This window comes from Monodelphis domestica, chromosome X (assembly GCF_027887165.1).
Source record: "Monodelphis domestica isolate mMonDom1 chromosome X, mMonDom1.pri, whole genome shotgun sequence".
Lineage (NCBI taxonomy): Eukaryota > Metazoa > Chordata > Mammalia > Didelphimorphia > Didelphidae > Monodelphis > Monodelphis domestica.
In genome coordinates, this window is record NC_077235.1 from 70691764 (window position 1) to 70711305 (window position 19542).

Genomic DNA, 19542 nt, shown 5'->3' on the forward strand with positions numbered 1-19542 from the left:
TAAAAAAAAATCTCTTCTCTTTACAGAAACAATTTTTAGTTTTTAATGAACTTGTAAACAAAAAAAAAGCTCCCATTTCAAAATAAAAACAAAATCCCAAGTCATAGATTTTACAGTGATTACATTGATCTAAGCAACTTACATACAGGTTTAGTTGTAAGATGTTATCTAAATTTCTGTGACGAATATGTTGTTTTTCATTTTTATACCAAGAACACTGTATTTAATGCAGAGTCCTAAAGATAATCTAGTAGTCACTAAGTTTTTCTTAAAACTTCACTTTTAGATGCTGTTAATTCTAGCACAATAAGCAGGCAAAGTCTTTCATAAGCTTAAAACTGGAATCTTTGGTTGCTACCATGTCACGTTGGCTTGCACACAGAAGCCAACAATTTAAAGAATGTGTAAGTTTACAACTTTCAAACCCCAGGAAGGGAAAAAACCCTAAGAGTGCACAATTGTGAACATTTACAATTATCACAACTGTGGCTGAAAACTGTCCATGCCATTCTTCTGAAAGCCGTGTAGTTCAAAATAAAAGGCAACAAGAAATTGGCATATGCGCAATTTCTCCACCACTTGTCTGTCAACCATTTAGTTAACTTTTCCACTTGAAAAAATGCAATAGAAAACTGGACACCATGTTTCACGATCTCAGTTAATAGTCACAATTACAGTGGCTACCACTCAGGATGCAGCATCACCAACGCTGACCAGAGCCAGTTTATACTGAAATTCAGTTCTTTACACCAAGTAAGTGGTTGCCCACAACCACTGATAAGTGTACATATGAACTAAAATATCTAGATTTGGGGAGTAACAAGTCCTGCTCTGATCATCTGTTCCTCTTCATGTTTAGAAACCTTTCGTGTTACTCTTGGTTTTGTCAGTTTGCTTGCCTGTGGGGGTTTGGGCCTGCTGACCCTGCCCACTGGAAGAAGCTGCCTGCTGGGCTGCTTTCTGCTTTAACATTGTCCAATTAAATGTGTAGTCATACTGGTGGGTCAGAGTCCTGAAAAGAATAGGAAATAGGTGCCTCAGATACATATAATCTGGTGCTTCTCCAAAGCATAGTCTACGACAATAGTTTAGATACATGGCAAATTCTGCAGGAAATCCCTAACATAAAACTTCAACAGGAGTGGACATCTTCTTTTCATATTTTTGTTTCTTTGTTGCAGCCTTTAATCCTTGCCAGGGCAGGCTGGTCCTGTTAAAATACATCAACACATATCCTAGAGACGCCATATCATCACGACAACTCTGCTCAATGCCAAGGTGTGCATTTATACTGGCATATCGGGCAGTACCAGTGAGATTTTTATCTTCTCTGTATGATATATGTTGTCTTGTTCTGTTGTCTCTGTACTTTTTGGCCAAACCAAAGTCAATAAGGAATAACTTATTACAGTGACGCCCAATACCCATTAGGAAATTATCAGGTTTAATGTCTCTGTGTATAAAATTCTTTGTATGCACAAATTCAATTCTACTGATCATCTGGTCAGCTAACATAAGTACTGTTTTCATTGTGAACCTGCAAGGACAGAAACTGAAGAGGTCTTCAAGACTGGGTCCAAGAAGATCCATGACTAGAACATTAGAGTCTTTTTCTTGACCATACCACCGTATGTGGGGAATGCCCACCCCACCTTGAAGAATCTTATAGAGTTTGCTCTCATACAGCAACTGAAGAAGCCTGGCATTCTGAAATTCTAGCTTCACTGCCACTTCCTGTAGGGAAGAGAGGGGATGGCATCAACACCCCTAAGAGCAAGTTGTGGGGGAGAGGGGTTTGGGAGGAGTATTGGTATGAAACTCAAGGATTCTTTAAGTAGACCATCATATCATCCACAAAGAGTGATAACTTGGTCTCTTCATTGGCAATTTTTATGCCTCCAATTTCTTTTTCTTCTCTAATTGCTACTGCTAGTGTTTCTAGTACAATGTCAAATAGTAGAGGTGATAATGGGCATCCTTGTTTCACTCCTGATCTTATTGGGAAGGCTTCTAGTTTATCCCCATTGCAGATGATATTAGCTGTTGGTTTTAGATATATACTGTTTATTATTTTTAGGAAAGGCCCTTCTATTCCTATGCTTTATAGTGTTTTCAATAGGAATGGGTGTTGTATTTTATCAAAGGCTTTTTCTGCGTCTATTGAGATAATCATGTGATTTTTGTTGGTTTGCTTGTTAATGTGGTCAATTATGTGGATGGTTTTCCTAATATTGAACCATCCTTGCATTCCTGGTATAAATCCCACCTGATCATAGTGAATAACCCTCGTGACTTGCTGGAGTTTTTTTGCTAATATCCTATTTAAGATTTTTGCATCTATGTTCATTAAGGAGATTGGTCTGTAGTTTCCTCAGTGAAGTGAAGCTCAAATGTGAACTTCCCTTCTGGGCCAAATAAATTTCCTGTGTTTCACAGGCTACACTACTCCTCCCTGATCTGACTAACCCAAATTTATACTATCTAAATAAAAATTACTGCTATTATACCTATAAATCTTAACGTTGCCTTCAAATTATAAAATAGCAATGGCTAGCTGGTTGAGTTTCAACAAGAATCAAGTTAGGACTCTGAGTCTAAGATGAGGTTTTTCTTTGGTCTTCTCAGAGTTAAACAATCTCTAATTGTTTTCATATGATTATAAATAGCTTTGATTTCTTCATCTGAAAACTGTCTATTCATATCCTCTGATGATTTATCAGTTGGGGAATGACTCAGATCCTTATAAATTTGACTTACTTCTCTATATATTAAAGAAATGAGACCTTTATCAGTGAAATTTGTTATAAATTTTTTCCAGTTTGTTGTTTCCCCTCTACTCTGGCTTGCATTGGTTTTGTTTGTTCAAAGTCTTTTCAATTTAATATAATCAAAATTATTCATTTAAGGTCTTGTAATGTTCTCCATCTTTTTGGTCATAAATTCTTCCCCTCTCCATAGATCTGACACACAGACCATTCTATGTTTCCCTAATTTAGTTATAATATCTCCCTTTATATTTAAATCATATACACATTCTGAAGTTATCTTGGTAAAGGGTGTGAGATATTGATCTAAAGCTATTTTCACCATAATATTTTATCAAATAAGTTTTCATCAAATCAGTTTTTATCAAATATTGAAGTTTTTAGCCATCACTAGATTGCTGAAGTCATTTACCCTTTTCTTGATCCACCCTTATGTTTCTTATCCAGTACCAGAGAGTTTTGATGATTACTACTTTGTAGTGCAGTTGAAGATATGGTACTGCCAGCCACTATTCTTTACATTTTGTTTTCATTAGTTCCCTGGATATTCTTGACTTTATTCTTCCAGATGAATTTTGTCATTTTTTCCCTAGCTCTATAAAATAGTTTTTTGGTACTTTGGTATGGAACTAAATAAATAAATCAATTTTGGTAGCATTTTTTTAATATTAGCTAAGCCTACCCAAGAGCAATTATTGTTTTACCAATTTTTAGACCTAACTTTATTTGTGTTAAGTGTTTTGTGATTGATTTCAAATAATTCCTGCATTTGTCTTGACAGATAGATTCTCAAGTATTTTATATTGTCTAGAGAGGTTTTAAATAGAGTTTCTTTTTCTAACTCTTGCTGCTGAGCTTTGTTGGAAATATATAGAAATGCCGATGATTTGTGTGGGTTAATCCTGCAACTTTGCAGCTGTTTTTAATTATTTCAAAGTGTTTTAGTTGATTTTCTAGGATTCACCAAATATACCATCATATGATCTTTAAAGAGTGATCGTTTAGTTTCCTTATTGCCTACTTTAATTCCTTCCATTTCTTTTTCTTCTCTAATTGTTAAAGCTAACATTTCTAGTAAAAACATTCAAAGATCATGTTGATAGTGGGTATCCTTGCTTCACTCTTGATCTTATTATCTTCCAACATATCCTCATTGGAGATGATACTTGCTGATGGTTTTAAATAAATAATACTTATTTTAAGGAAAGGTCCATTTATTCCTAGGCTTTCTAGTGTTTTCAACAGGATTGAGTGTTTTATATTGTCAAATGCTTTTTCTGCATCTATTGAGATAACCATGTATTTTCTATTATTTTGATAACTCATATGGTAAATTATGCTGATAGTTTGCCTAATATTAAATCAGCTTTTCATTCCTGGTAAAAATACATCCTGATCAGAGTGAAAAATCCTTGTGATATTGCTGTAATCTCTTTGCTACTATTTTGTTTAAGATTTTTGCATTGAGGTTCATTAAGGAAATTGATCTGTAATTTTATTTCTATGTTTTTGGTCATTTAAGTATTCTAGTACCTCTTTTTTAATCAGGCAACTTATATTTTTGTAAATCTTCATCCATATTTCCCCTAGATTATCAGATTTATATGCATATAATTGGGTAAAATAGTTCTTGATGATTGCTTTAATTTCCTCTTTATCAGAGGGGAAATTACCCTTTTAATTTTTGATAGTATTCATTTGATTTTCTTCTTCCTTTTTTAAAATCAAATTAACCAATACTCTATTTTTCATAGAACCAGCTCCTCCTCTTATTGATTAATTGATTATTGATTAGTTCTTTTATTTTCAATTGTATTAATATCTCCTTTGATTGTTAGGATTTCCTAATTAGTCTTTAATTGGGGATTTTTAATTTGTTCTTTTCTAGATTTTTTTTAGTTGCCTGCCCTAATTCAGTCCTGCATCTACACCATCATTATTGATAATGCTTGTAGGAGTTGCTGTGAGCAGTCTTCACTATATTCTCTTAGTCACACCTGGATTTTTACTTTATAAATTTACCTCCACCTTAAGCACACCCATTCTCTTACATTTATTATCTTCTCATTTTTCTTTTGTGAGTAGAAAGCATCAATAATACATACAGGGACAAGGTATAATGTAGGATGAAGGCTGCTTGATGCTGAGTCCACCATTATTATATTTATCTTTAATTATATTCCTATTTATAGATTATCTCATGTCAGAGGATTAAGAGTGTGAAAAGATATTTCAGTAGTTAATAATTTAGTCTTACATTTAAATTTAGTCTTAAACCTCCTACTTTACTTCCTAAATTCAGATTTACATTTGGCTACATTCTGCCTATTTTGACAGGGTTTTTCTGTTTGGCCAGATTCATCAGCACTCTGTTACATGTTCTAAAATCCAGTCAAAATAGGTTTTAGAATGGGTGGAAATGTAATGCTAACGTTTGGACACAGGATGGCAGACTAAAATTGCAGTATCTGAGATGGCCACAAGAGGGCAAAAAACCCTAATTTTTTTTCATTGAATTGCAGTATCCTGGAAGGACACCAGATGGAACCAAAAGACCATGTTATTTAAGTCAATCAGTCAACAACTAATTAAAACCTTAATTTAAAATTAAAAAAAGTTAAAATAAATAAACAATCTAAATGACTACTTGCCCGAGCCTATTCTAAGTCCTAGGGATACACCTACAAATACAAATAAAAACAAAAATAGTTAAATGAAACTGCTCAGTCGAATTCAATAAATATCTGATCAAAAACTTTTCATCGGCACCCATTGTTGCCCCTGGTTGCTGTAGGTAGTAGGGACAAAAGTTACGGAGCTTCTGCTAGGAGTGGATGTACATGTACAATTACATACAAAATATCAACAAAAGCTGTAAGGAGCCAGGAATGAAAAAAAAACACGGAAGAATGTGTCAAAAATTAGTTATGATACAGCAGCTGTGTGCCAGGCTGTGTGCTAAATGCTGGGAATAGAAAAGAGGAAAATGATCATCTCTTGCCCACCCCAAGCTCACAATCAAATGAGAAAGGCACAATGTAAGGAAGTACATACATACAAAAAAAATCAAATAATCAGTCTAAAAAATGAAAAAGGCCACCAATGAAGAGGATCTTAAATAAAACTTTAGGAGCTCTTTTGCCCAAATATATAAAAATAAATCTGACAATCTCAGTGAAATGGATGAATATTCACAAAAATATAAACTGTTCACATTAATAAAAGAGGGAGTAGAATACTTAAGTGATCCCATCTCAGACAGTAGTAGTAGTAGTAGTCTCTCGGTAACCGAGGATGAAGATTGTCTTTGTGTGTTTTTGTGCACAAAGACACTTGTGCATGAAGATTTAAGTGGAAAACTCAATGCACAGAGACAGTCCCACTCTCTCGGCATTGGAAGCCTGAGTCCAGTGGCACGAAAAGTCGTTACACCTGGAGACTTCCTCAGCTGCACTGGATGGCCGTGTTGTCTTTTGTGCTCCAACACGCCCTAAGCACTCCACAGTGCTTTGCTGCGTCGCCCTCTCAGCACTTGAACCTTCTTGTTGGTTTCTTCCGCCTGTTCCACTGAAGCAGTCTTCACATGCTGGGTGAGCAAAATCCCATCTCAGATAAAGAAACTAAATAAACCAGATTCACAAATGGATACTACTAAAGAGTTCAAGAGCAATTAATTCCAAAATGGTAAAATTATTTGGGAAAAGAAAAGATGTAGTTCTGCCAAATTCTCTTTATGACTCAACTATGATAGAGCAAAAACAGAGAAAGAAAATTATAGGCCAATTTCATTAATGTCTATAGATGCTAAAAATTTAAATAAAATACTAGCAAGGAGACTACAAGAATAAATCACAAGCATCATTCACTATGACAAGGAGGGATTCATACCAGCAATGAAGGGCCAGTTTAATATTAGGAAAACTACTAGCTTGATCGACCATATCAATAACCACTAAACTGACAAATTACATGATTATCTCAATAGATGCATAAAAAGCTTTCAACAAAATGCAACTATTCCTATGAAAAACACTAGAAAGCATAGGAATAAACCAGCCTTTCCTTAAAATGATGAGTAGTATCTAATGAGAACCAGAGCAAGTTATGATCTACAATGAGAATATCTTAGAAGCCTTCCCAGTAAGAGCGGGAGTGAAACAAGGATGCCCCCTATCACCCCTGTTATTTAATATTGTACTAGAAAAGTTAGTTTTAGTAATAAGAGAAGAAAAAGAAATTAAAAGAGTTTAAAGTAGTCAAAGAGGAAACTAAACTATAACTCTTTGTGGAGGATATGATCGTATACTTAGAGAATCCGATAATCAACTAAAAAAACAGTTGAAAAAGTTAATAGCTTTAACAAAGTTGCAGGATACAAAATGCACCTATAAAAATCATCAGCATTTAATTTATCTTCATCAAAATCAATCCAGAAGAGTTAGAGAAATTTCATTTAAAATCATTCTAGGCAAAATACTTGGGAATATAATTGCCAAGACAAACTTATATGAACACAGTTTCACAACACTTTTTACACAAATAAAGTTGGTTCTAAACAATTGTAAATAAACAACATTACTTGCTCATGGTTAGGCTGAGCTAATATAATAAAAATGACAGTCCTGCCTAAATTAATTTGTTTTTTCAATGCCATAGCAATCAAAATATTAAAAAATCTATTTAATGGAACTAGGAAAAAACAACTACAAAATTCATCAAGAACAAAAGTTCAAAAATATCAAGGGGACTAATGAAATAAAAAATGTAAAGGAGCGTGGTCTATTGTACCAGATCATAAACTGCATTACAAAACAGTAATCATCAAAACAATCATCCTGGATAAGAAATAAAAGGGTGGATTAATGAAATACAGTAGGCATAAATGACCTCAGCCATATTGTATTTTATATAATTTATATGTCCCAATATAATATACAAATATCCCAGCTTTGGGGATAAGTCTCATTATCTGACAAAAATTTCTGGGAAAATTAGAAAACAGTATGTCAAAAATTAGGTATAGGTCATCATCTCACAAACTATACCAAGATAAGGTCAAAATGGGTATATTATTTAGAAATAAATCATGATGTTATAAATAAATTAGGGGAACATAGAGTAGTATGCTTGTCATATCTTTGGAGACAGGAAGAATTTACCAGCAAACAAGATGTAGAGAATGTTTCAAGATGTAATATAAACAATTTTGATTACATTAAATTAAAAGGGCTTGTACAAACAAAACCAATGAGGCTAAAGTTAGAAGGGATACAACAAACTGGGAAAAAATTTTATAACAAATTTCTCTGATGAAAGTCTGTTTTCAAATGTATAAAGAACTAAATAAAATTTATAAGAATACATGCTATTCCCCAATTGACAAAGGGTGAAAGGATATGAATAAGCAGTTTTGAAATGAAGAAATTAAAACTATGAAAAACAATATGAAAGGGGGTGGATTGAGAGCCAGGCCTAGAGTCCTGGGCTCAAATGTGGCCTCAGAGACTTCCTACCTGTGTGACCCTGGGCAAGTCACTGAACCCCCATTGCCTAGCCCTTACTGCTCTTCTTCCTTGGAACCAATAAATCATATTGATTCTGAGACAGAAGGGAAGGGTTTTTAAAAACCATATTAAAAAATGTTCCAAATTCCTCTTGATTAGAGAAATGCAAAGTAAAACAATTCTGAGGCACCACCTCATGTCTATCAGATTAGTCAATATGACAGTTAAGGAAAATGATAAATTTTGGAGGGGATGTAGCAGAATTGGAACACTTATACTTTAGTGTGGAACAACAGAGTTTTACAATATAACAATTTCTAAATACAAAGTAATTCCTATTGCAATCAATATAACCTTGTAGTTCTTAATAAAATTGAACTATAGTATGCCTTAAATAATGCTAATTCTAATGTAACAATTCATAACAATTAGATCTATGCATATGTACTAACTTGTACTATGTACTAACAATTTTTTGTGCAACTGGACCCAGGCTTCCAACGCCGAGAGAGTGGGACTGTCTCTGTGCATCGACTTTTCCACTTAAATCTCCTTCAGGCACAAGTATCTTTGTGCACACTCATCTATCTTAACCTCGTCCACCCTCTTCAAGACCTGCAGCGATGGGGGAGTGACGACGCAACAGGTGGAGGTGACCACTGGCAGTTGTAGTCACGATCCTGCACGTAGGCGGCCCACGGACCAGTGGTCGCTCGGCCCTGTGGGCAGCAGAGACGTTTGGCAGCATCCTGGGTGACTGAGCAGCCATCTCTAGGATAGCACTGCTCACCCTAATCAAGGGAGGGGACTAAAATAGGTGTCCCAAACATTGCCTGCCCTACAAACACCCGGTCAGCACACTGCGGCTGGCGGGTCATCCCTTTAAGCGGTTGAAATCAAAGAAAAAATACAAAGAAACTCCTATTAGGAGCATGGAACATCACGACATTACTTGATAGAGAGAATACCCCAAGACCTGAGAGAACAGCTCTAATCGGTAAAGAACTGGAGCGATATAACATCGACATCGCAGCCTTAAGCGAAACACACTTACCAGAAGAGGGATCACTCAGTGAACCCACCACTGGATACACCTTCTTCTGGAAAGGTAGAGCCTCAAATGAAGACAGAATCCACGGTGTTGGCCTGGCCATCAAGACCAGTTTGCTCAGTTGCCAGACTTGCCTGTGGGCATCAGCGAGAGGCTCATGAAGATCCGTTTGCCTCTCAGCAAAGACCGGTATGCCACAATCATCAGCTCATACGCCCCAACACTGACCAGCACAGAGGAGACCATCGAGCAGTTCTACTCTGACCTGAGTACCGTCCTGCACTCAGTGCCCACCAATGACAAGCTGATACTACTGGGAGACTTCAACGCCCGCGTTGGACAGGAGCATGAAAGATGGAAAGGAGTGCTCAGCAAACACGGCGTGGGCAAAATGAATAACAACAGCCTACTGCTACTCAGCAAATGCTCAGAGTTCGAACTCACCATCATGAACACTGTGTTCAGAACGGCGAACAAATACAAAACAACGTGGATGCACCCACGATCAAAACAGTGGCATCTCATTGACTACATCATTGTACGCTGGCGAGACATCCAGGATGTAAAGATCACCAGAGCCATGAGAGGAGCTGAATGCTGGACAGACCACCTATTGGTTAGAGCGACTCTTCAAATGCGCATTGCGCCTCGCCATCCAAAATGAGCCCAGACAGTTCGCACATTTTATAACGTGAGTCATCTTAGAGATCCATCTTATTTGCAAACATTGCAGTCCTGCCTGGATGACAAGCTGTCTGCCAAGGGACCACTCACTGGAAGCTCAACCGAGAAATGGAACTAGTTCAGAGACGCAATGAAGGAAACATCAAAGGCAGTCCTAGGACCAAAACAACGCAACCACCAGGACTGGTTCAAAACGGGTCCCTAGACCATGAGATTAATGCCAGGATCCAAAAGGCCAGCCAGGGACTCGGGCGGCTGCGCTCCAAAGCCCTCCAACACAGAGGTGTAAGCACTGCGACGAAGCTCAAAGTGTACAACGCAGTGGTCCTCGCCTCGCTCCTGTACGGCTGTGAGACATGGACACTGTACCAGAAGCACATGAAACAGCTGGAGCAATTCCACCAATGCTCTCTCCGGTCAATCATGAGGATCTGATGGCAGGACCGAATCACCAACCAGGAAGTCCTCGACAGAGCCAACTCCACCAGCATCGAAGTAATGGTCCTCAAAACCCAGCTACGATGGTCTGGACATGTCATCTGCATGGACCCACAGCAAATACCAAGACAGATATTCTATGATGAACTGTCAGCTGGACTCAGGAAACAAGGCCAACCAAAGAAAAGATACCAGGGTCAGCTAAAGTCAAACTTGAAGTGGGCTGGCATTACACCAAAGCAACTAGAACTCGCTGCCTCTGACAGAAGCAGCTGGCGAACCCACATTAACCATGCCGCCACCACCTTTGAAGATGAGTGACGTCGACGTCTTGCCGTTGTGCGTGAACGCCAATACCAGGCCACAACCGCACCTCCTGTAACAACTGGCGTCCCATGCCCCATGTGCCACAAACTGTGCGCCTCAGCCTTTGGACTCCAAAGCCACATGAGGGTACACTGTAGATGAAAACGCACAAAGACAATAGTCATTCTCGGTCACTGAGAGACTACCACTACTACTAACTTGTATCTAATGAAATCTGATTCATTCTGTCCCTACTTTACCTCTCTAGTTACAACATTCCCTTTTCTAGTCAAAACTACTCTGTACCTGTCTGTTAATGGTTAGTATGTTAACTCTTTCCTTTCTATCTAATTAGTGGATTAGCTAATTAGTATACTACATATGTACATGTCAGGGTTTTCTACACATTTACATATGTTGCATGTTATATATATGCATATATATATATCCTGTAAACCTTAAAATTTCTTAGACTTATAAATGTTGGAAATTTCACCATTGGGAAATTTCATACTTGGAAAATTTCTTACTGATAGTCTATTGGAATGTGAACCCCATTGGCATGGGAGGTTCCTCCTCCTCCCTTCTTAAGATTACTTTAGGACAGAAACCTTTTGCTGAACAATGGAAAGGACTTTGACCTATGCTTAAGCATAGAACAGGAATTTCTTTGAGTCATGATTGATTTTAGAATTGATACAATGGAGATACTTGGAATCAATCTCCACCCTACTCAGTCCTAACAGGATTGAGGAAGGGCTGCAGCATAGATCAAAATTTAATTATTCCAATCTCTACCCTACTCAGGTTAACAGGATTTAGGAAGGGCTGTAGCAAACGATCAAAGATTTAATTATTTGAGAATATGACCTTCAACAGACATGTGCAAAGCCAGAGACCTCTGGGCGGTCCTGGGTTAAGAGTTGAACAGCATTTCCCCATTTGGGTAGTGAACTCTACTTAAAGCAGAAATGTGAGAATTCTACTTTACCTACTTGGGTCTGGCCTAGGGGAAGATAAAGTTGTAAACTCTTTTCTGAACAATGAAAAGTACTTAAACCCATACTTTTCTTAAGCTAAGTACCTATAAAGGTCAAGCAACTTGTGAATTTACAAGGAACAAAGAACTTAAAAACTTACTCAGAGCTTTCCTGGTGTGAATTACTCAAAAATCCACACCTTCTTAGGTGTGGACTAAGAATGGGTGGTCCTTTAGAAACATCTACAGTGATTGGTAGATGTAAGGACTTAGGGGAGGTGACAGAGGAAATTTTGCCCTTAAAAATAAGAGCTCAGGGAAGAGCTGGAAAGTCATTCTGAAACATTCAGATTGGAGAGACTCATTCTAAGGAGACTGATTCTGAAACATTCAGATGGAGGAGGGAGCTGGTGAAAGCAGCTGAGATGCTGCTGGCCTGATGTCATTAGAAATCCTTACTTAGACAGATCTTATGGTGAGTTAAAAAAAACTGACTGATTTCTCTTTTAAGACTCAGGTCTAGGCCATATTGGCTTGAGGCCCTTCATACTTATTCCTTTCTTACTCTCTCTCTCTCTCTCTCTCTCTCTCTCTCTCTTTCTTTGATTACTCATTGTATTATTAATTAAAATCTCTATAAAACCCAATTGACTTGGGTATTTGAATAATTGGGAATATTTCCCTGGTGACCACCTTATATTTGATTTTAAAACACAAGACACTGTAGTAAAACATATTTCTGCGGTCAAATTTACTCACCTTCTCTTATATCTATCACAATTTATATCTTCCACTATTTTAACTCACTACAGTTTAAGACCTCAACCATTTTAAATCGCACAGAAGTCCATTCCAATGTTGAATCTATAATTTTATATGGGACCTTGCCACCTTATTTTACCTCACTGGGCCTTTATCTATAAAATCAGTTAACATTATGGCATTTGCTATGTTCCAGGCACTGTATTAAGCTCCTTACAAATATTATTTCATTTGATCCTCACAACAGCTCTCCTGGGGGGTAGGTGGAATTGTTATCCTCATTTCACAGATGAGGAAAAGGGCCTGCCTGTACCAAGATATTTTTAGCAGCTCTTTTTGAGGTGGCAAAGAATTGGACAGTGATGGGGAAACAATTGGGGAATGGCTGAAACAAGTTGTGCTATAAGGTTCGAAAGGAATGCTTACGGTGTCATAAGAAATGGCAAACAGGATGAGTTCAGAAAAACCTGGAAAGACTTATATGAACTGATGCAAAGTGAAGTGAGCAGAACCAGGAAATCTCTGTATACTGTAACAGAAATATTACACAGTGATCAACTGTGAAGGACTAAACCATGATCACCAAAGTAAGTTGCCAAGGTAACCACAAGGGACTCATGATAAAAATGTTATCCATAGCCAAAGAAGGAACTGTTGAAGTCTGAGTACAGGTCAAAGTAGGCCATCTTCCATTTATTTCCTTCATGAGTGTTTTCTTGTATGTGTGGTATGTTTATGAGCAATATGGAAATATGCACTGCATGAAAGCACTGGTTTAATCTATATCAGACTATTTACCACTTCAAGTGGTGGGGTGAGGGAGAGAATATGAATCATAAAATGTCAGAAAACAATTGTCAAAAATTGTTTCTACATGTATTGAAAAAATAAAGGAAAAAAAAATTAAAGTCATTTTCCCTCCCCGGTCCTCAGTTTCCTCCTTATAAATTAGGAAAGGTAGGGCTTGGACTAACTGGCCTCTGAGCTCCAGGTCTAGAGTTCTATGCATAAAGGGCAAGATGCTTCCCCTCCATAGGCCTCACTTTCCCCCTTTGTAAAATGAGGGACTCAGTGACCTCTGAGGTTCCTTTCAGCTCTAGAGCTAGGATCCTATGGATGGCCCTGGGTAAACTACCTCTTCTCCCTGGGTTTCAGTTCCCTAATCTTTAAAATCTAGAGTTTGAAATCAATTGCCACAAGTGTCTTTTCTATCTCTATTTCAAAGATCCTATTGTGACCCTAGGTTTCACGTCCCCTCTCTGGGCCTTCGTTACCTTAACTTTAAAATGAGAGAAGGTTGGATTATATGGCCTCTAAGGTCCCTTTTAATTCTAGACCTATCATCTTCTCTGTGATATGGAGAAGGTCAGTTGATCTTGCTTGGTCTCAATTTCTTTTTCTGTAATCTAAGAGTTTGGCATCGCTCCTCTCTGAGGTCCCTTCTAATTCTGGGGCTAAGATCCTAAGTGTACTCTGAGCAATTTATGCCTCTAGCTTGAACCCTATTTTCCTTCTATATATAAAGAATTTGGATTTGGGGGCCTTGAAAATACCATACAGCTCTAGATCTATGTGGAATGTGAGGCAAGTCCCTTGTCCTCTATAGGCTCCAGTGTCCCCCTTTGTAAAATGAAGGGGTTGGGATAGAAGACCTTCGATGTATATCTCTTCCATCTTTAGAGCTGGGATACAATGTGAGACTGTGGACACAACATTCTAGATTTCAGTTTTCACATATTTAAATTTAGTTCTAGATCTAGGATTCTATATGTGATAAAGGGAAAGTCATTTTAATCACCCTGGGGCCTCAGTTTCCCCTTCTGTGAAATGAATGTGTTTATCTAAATGACCTCTGAGGTCCATTCTAATTTTAGACCAAGGGCAGCTAGGTGACCCATTAGACATAACAGAAGGCCATGGATACAGGAAGATTTGAGTTCAAATTCTTTTTGAGGCACTTACTAGCTGTGTGACCCTGGGTAATTCTTGCTTTAGTTCCCCCACCTGTAAAATTGGACTAATAATAGCACTTACCTCTCAGGATTTTTGTTTTGATTAATTGAGATATTAGTAAAAAGTGTCTGGCACAAAGCAGGTGCTAAATAAATGTTAGTTTTTGTTATTATTATTATCATCTTATCTATCACCACAAGCAAGTCCTTTCTCTCCCTTACCTTCTGTCTTAGTATTGATACTGCGTATTGGTTCCAAGGCAGAAGAGTAGTAAGGGCTAGGAAACTGGGGTTGTGACTTTCCCAGGGTCACACAGCTAGGAAGTTGTATGAAATCAAATTTGCACCCAGGACCTTCCACCTCAGACCTGGTTCTCTCCCCACTAAACCACCTAGCTGTCCCAGTTTGTACTTCTTTCAAATGACTGGACTGAACTAGATGGTCTGTGAGGTCCCTTAGAGCTACAAAGTAGTAATCCTATGTGTGACCTTGGTCGGGTTATTTCCCTTCCCTGGACTGAGGAGTTGTACTAGATGGCCTCCAAGTTGTCCTCCTTCTCTAGTGCTCGATGTGGAGACATTCTAGGTAGGAGAAATGCTGGAGCTATGAGAGAAGGAAGAAAGTTCAACTCCAGTTATGGGTCCAAGAATAGCTCGATTGGATTGAAGCCAAACGTCCAGGGCACGTGTATTGGCGCAGGGGGAAATTTCACTGGAAAGATAAGACAGGAACCTATTGCAGAGTACCTGAAATGCCATGCTGAGTCGCTTGGACTTAATTCAATGAGAAACCATGGAAAGCCTTTGAGCAGGGAATTGGGACTTAGTCATTTGTGTATTTGCTGACCATTTTTAGCTGGTTCCCAGACAGCACAATAATTCTTAAGCTGCTCATTAAATATGTATCAGCAGAAACTAAGTGGCTTTGTAGGTGGTTGCTCATGTGTCATGACCTTGTTTATGACTTGACAGAGGTAAAGAAAACACTGGGTCAGATCTCCCGGAGGGTCTTTGTGCCCTTTCCTGGGGACTGCTGGGGATGGTCAGCACTTGCCAAAGGCAGGAAGGGTCTGGGAAGAGAAGCCAACTGCCAAGGGTGTCAGGGAAATCTGCCCAGTCTCCTTGATCAGGATTCAATTCCTGGTATTTAGAATTGGAAAGGACTTTCAAAACCATCCAATTTAATTCCTCCATCTTACAGACTAGGAAGGTGGCACTGGGAGAGGAACTCACTCATTTAAAGTCGTCTAGATACTAAGGAAGCAACTGAGTCAAAATTCAGACCCAAGTGCACCAAGGCTAAAATCAGAGCTCTTCCCAACCTCCCATGCGGCTTCCGCCAAAAACAAACATTAAAGTATATTCTCCAAGCAATTGAATGACCTGAAGGCAAATGGTGATGCAAAACCTGTCTTGTTAAGGACCAGCATTCTTCTGACAGTGCAAGATGGCGGGAAACCATGGGTCGCCACAGCCTTGTAAGCATTCTAATCATAAGATAGGAGAGAGCAATGGACAGCGACTTAGTGGATGGGAGCAGGTGATAGCAGGTCATCAAGGATATCTGGTGTAGGGGCACCAGCACTGCAAAGTCATTAAGCTGAGCAGCCCTTCTGCCTTTTTTCAGCCCAGAGAGGATAGAAAACTCTTCAAAATGGAAATGCCAAGAAACAACCCCACTGAAAGAGAAAGGAGGGAGTTGTGTAAAGAAGACTGGGAGGAGGCAGAGGAAATGCAGCCAGCAGCTTAGCTTTTTACAAAACACATATAGAAGATGGAAGCAGGGCCAGGTAATGAGGGACAACTACAAGAAACAGAACACAGGTAAGGGCGGACTACCTAATGCCGGCAAGGGCAGCTAAGAATAATAAAATGATTTTTTTGCTGCAGTGGTCAAACAATAAGAACAACCACAAATGTTTATATAGTGCTCATTTTGTGCCAGGCACTGCATTAAGTACAATAAAATTATTATCTCATGTGATCCTCACCACAGCCTTGAGAAGGGGGTGCTATTATTATCCCCATTTAACAGGCGAGGCAACCAAGGCAGACAGATCTCACAGCTTGTCGTGTCTGAATCTAAATTTGAATTCAGGGCTTTCTGACTCCAAGCCTGGTGCTCTGTGCACTATGGCTTCATCTACTTGCACTAAGAAAGAAACAAACGGGCTGGGCCTAGTTAGGATCGCTATTTCCCAGGCTCTGGTTTTTAGCTTTGCATGTTTGCCCATTGAGGCAGGGAATTAAGCTCTGAGGGACTGAGTCAGGCCTACCAAAGGCATAAAAGCACAGGATAGGAAAGCGAGAACTGGAAGGGACCTCAGAGGCCATCTAGTTCACTCTCTTCATTTTACAAATGAGGGAAATGAGGCCTAGAGAGGTAAAATGACTCATTTAGTGTCATATGGCCAGTGAGTGCCAGAGGTGGGATTTGAATCTATTTCACTCTGACTCCCAGTCCAGTGCTCTATCTTCTATACTACTCAGCCTCTAGACCTGAGATACTGATTATAGGAGGAACTCTGGATTCAAATCCGACTTCAGTCACCTGCTATCTATGTGACCTTAGGCAAGTCCTTCCCTGCCTCCCCGTCCTCAGTTTCCTCTTCTGTAAAATGACTGGGTTAGACCAACTAGCCTGTGAGTTCTCTTTCAGTTCTAGCTCCAAGAGCCTTTGATCCTCTGCTATACCCGAGCTATGGGACACAAGGCAAGTCACTCAGCTTCCCCAATGCCCAAGACACGACTTTAGGAATATAAATCTCAGAACAGTTGCCACCTGTATTTCTTTTTTGTTTGTTTGTTTTTTAAATAATATTTTATTTGATCATTTCCAAGCATTATTCATTAAAGACAAAGATCATTTTCTTTTCCTCCCTCCCACCCCCCGTAGCCGACGCGTGATTCCACTGGGTGTCACATGTGTTCTTGATTCGAATCCATTTCTATGTTGTCAATATTTGCATTAGAGTGTTCATTTAGAGTCTCTCCTCTGTCATGTCCCCTCAACCGCTGTAGTCAGGCAGTTGCTTTTCCTCGGTGTTTCTACTCCCTTAGTTTATCCTTTGCTTATGAATAGTGTTTTTTCTCCTAGATCCTGGCAGATTGTTCAGGGACATTACACCACCACTAATGGAGAAGTCCATTACATTCGATTATACCACAGTGTATCAGTCTCTGTGTACAATGTTCTCCTGGTTCTGCTCCTCTCGCTCTGCATCACTTCCTGGAGGTTGTTCCAGTCTCCATGGAACTTCTCCACTTTATTATTCCTTTGAGCACAATAGTATTCCATCACCAACATATACCACAATTTGCTCAGCCATTCCCCAATTGATGGGCATCCCCTCGTATTCCAGTTTTTGGCCACCACAAAGAGCGCAGCTATGAATATTTTTGTACAAGTCTTTTTGTCCATTATCTCTTTGGGGTACAGACCCAGCAGTGCTATGGCTGGGTCAAAGGGTAGATATTCTTTTGTCGCCCTTTGGGCATAGTTCCAAATTGCCCTCCAGAATGGTTGGATCCGTTCACAACTCCACCAGCAATGCATTAATGTCCCTACTTTGCCACATCTCCTCCAGCATTCATTACTTTCCTTTGCTGTTATGTTAGCCAATCTGCTAGGTGTGAGGTGATACCTCAGAGTTGTTTTGATTTGCATCTCTCTGATTATAAGAGATTTAGAACACTTCTTCATGTGCTTATTAATAGTTTTGATTTCTTTATCTGAGAACTGCCTATCCATGTCCCTTGCCCATTTATCAATTGGAGAATGGCTTGATTTTTTGTACAATTGATTTAGCTCATTATAAATATGAGTAATTAAACCTTTGTCAGAGGTTTCTATGAAGATTTTTTCCCAATTTCTTGTTTTCCTTCTGATTTTACTTACATTGGTTTTGTTTGTACAAAAGCTTTTTAGTTTGATGTAGTCAAAATTATTTATTTTACATTTTGTGATTCTTTCTATGTCTTGCTTGGTTTTAAAGCCTTTTCCCCTCCCAAAGGTCTGACATGTATACTATTCTGTGTTTACCCAATTTACTTATGGTTTCCTTCTTTATGTTTAAGTCACTCACCCATTTTGAATTTCTCTTGGTGTAGGGTGTGAGGTGTTGATCTATTCCTAATCTCTCCCACACTGTCTTCCAATTTTCCCAACAGTTTTTATCGAATAGTGGATTTTTGTCCCAAAAGCTGGGATCTTTGGGTTTATCGTATACTGTCTGGCTGAGGTCACTTGCCCCCAGTCTATTCCACTGATCTTCCTTTCTGTTTCTTAGCCAGTACCAAATTGTTTTAATGACTGCTGCTTTGTAATATAGTTTAAGGTCAGGGACTGCAAGGCCCCCATCATATGTGTTTTTTTTATTATTTCCCTGGATATCCTTGATCCTTTGTTATTCCAAATGAATTTTGTTATGGTTTTTTCTAAATCAGTAAAGAAATATTTTGGTAGTTCAATGGGTATGGCACTAAATAGATAAATAAGTTTGGGTAGGATGGGCATTTTTATTATATTGGCTCGTGCCACCTGTATTTCTTACCATGTTTTCCTTATATCAGTGGAACCCTAGATCTGGTCCAAAACCAAATGGAGACATCACAATTTACATTCTCTACCTCGCCAGGTCACCGTGAGGATCAAATGAAGCAATGCATGTAGTGCACTGTGCGAATATTAGCTGTTATTAATGCAGACCTGATGCCAATTTTCTGGGAAATATACTTGCCAGATGGACCAGAATATTGTATTTGGATGGTCAGATTGCATCTCCTCGGGATAATTCCGGAGAAGCTGTGGCAAACTTTCCCACCAACTTTCTTCAATAATACTGATCAGTTAACACCATTTTGTGTCATTACATCACTTTGCAATGAACATTGTCCAATTTCCAAGATTGCAGTTCATCTCACATTAATCCTGGTTCACACTGATGGCTTCTGTTGTTAGGGAGGTACTCAAGGCCTTTGGTGAGATGTACGAGGCGCTGGGTGATCAGCAGGACACTTATAATCATCTCTGAAGTGGATAATTTGGGTGCAAGATTTCCACAATTCCTTCCATTTCTTGTGCATTTTTGTTAACATACCG

General features: G+C 38.8%; 1 pseudogene; it reads right to left on the bottom strand.

The window, feature by feature from the left end:
• Positions 1–503: 503 nt before the first annotated feature.
• LOC100013665 (casein kinase I-like) lies at positions 504–1735 on the bottom strand (annotated as a pseudogene).
• Positions 1736–19542: the final 17807 nt, after the last annotated feature.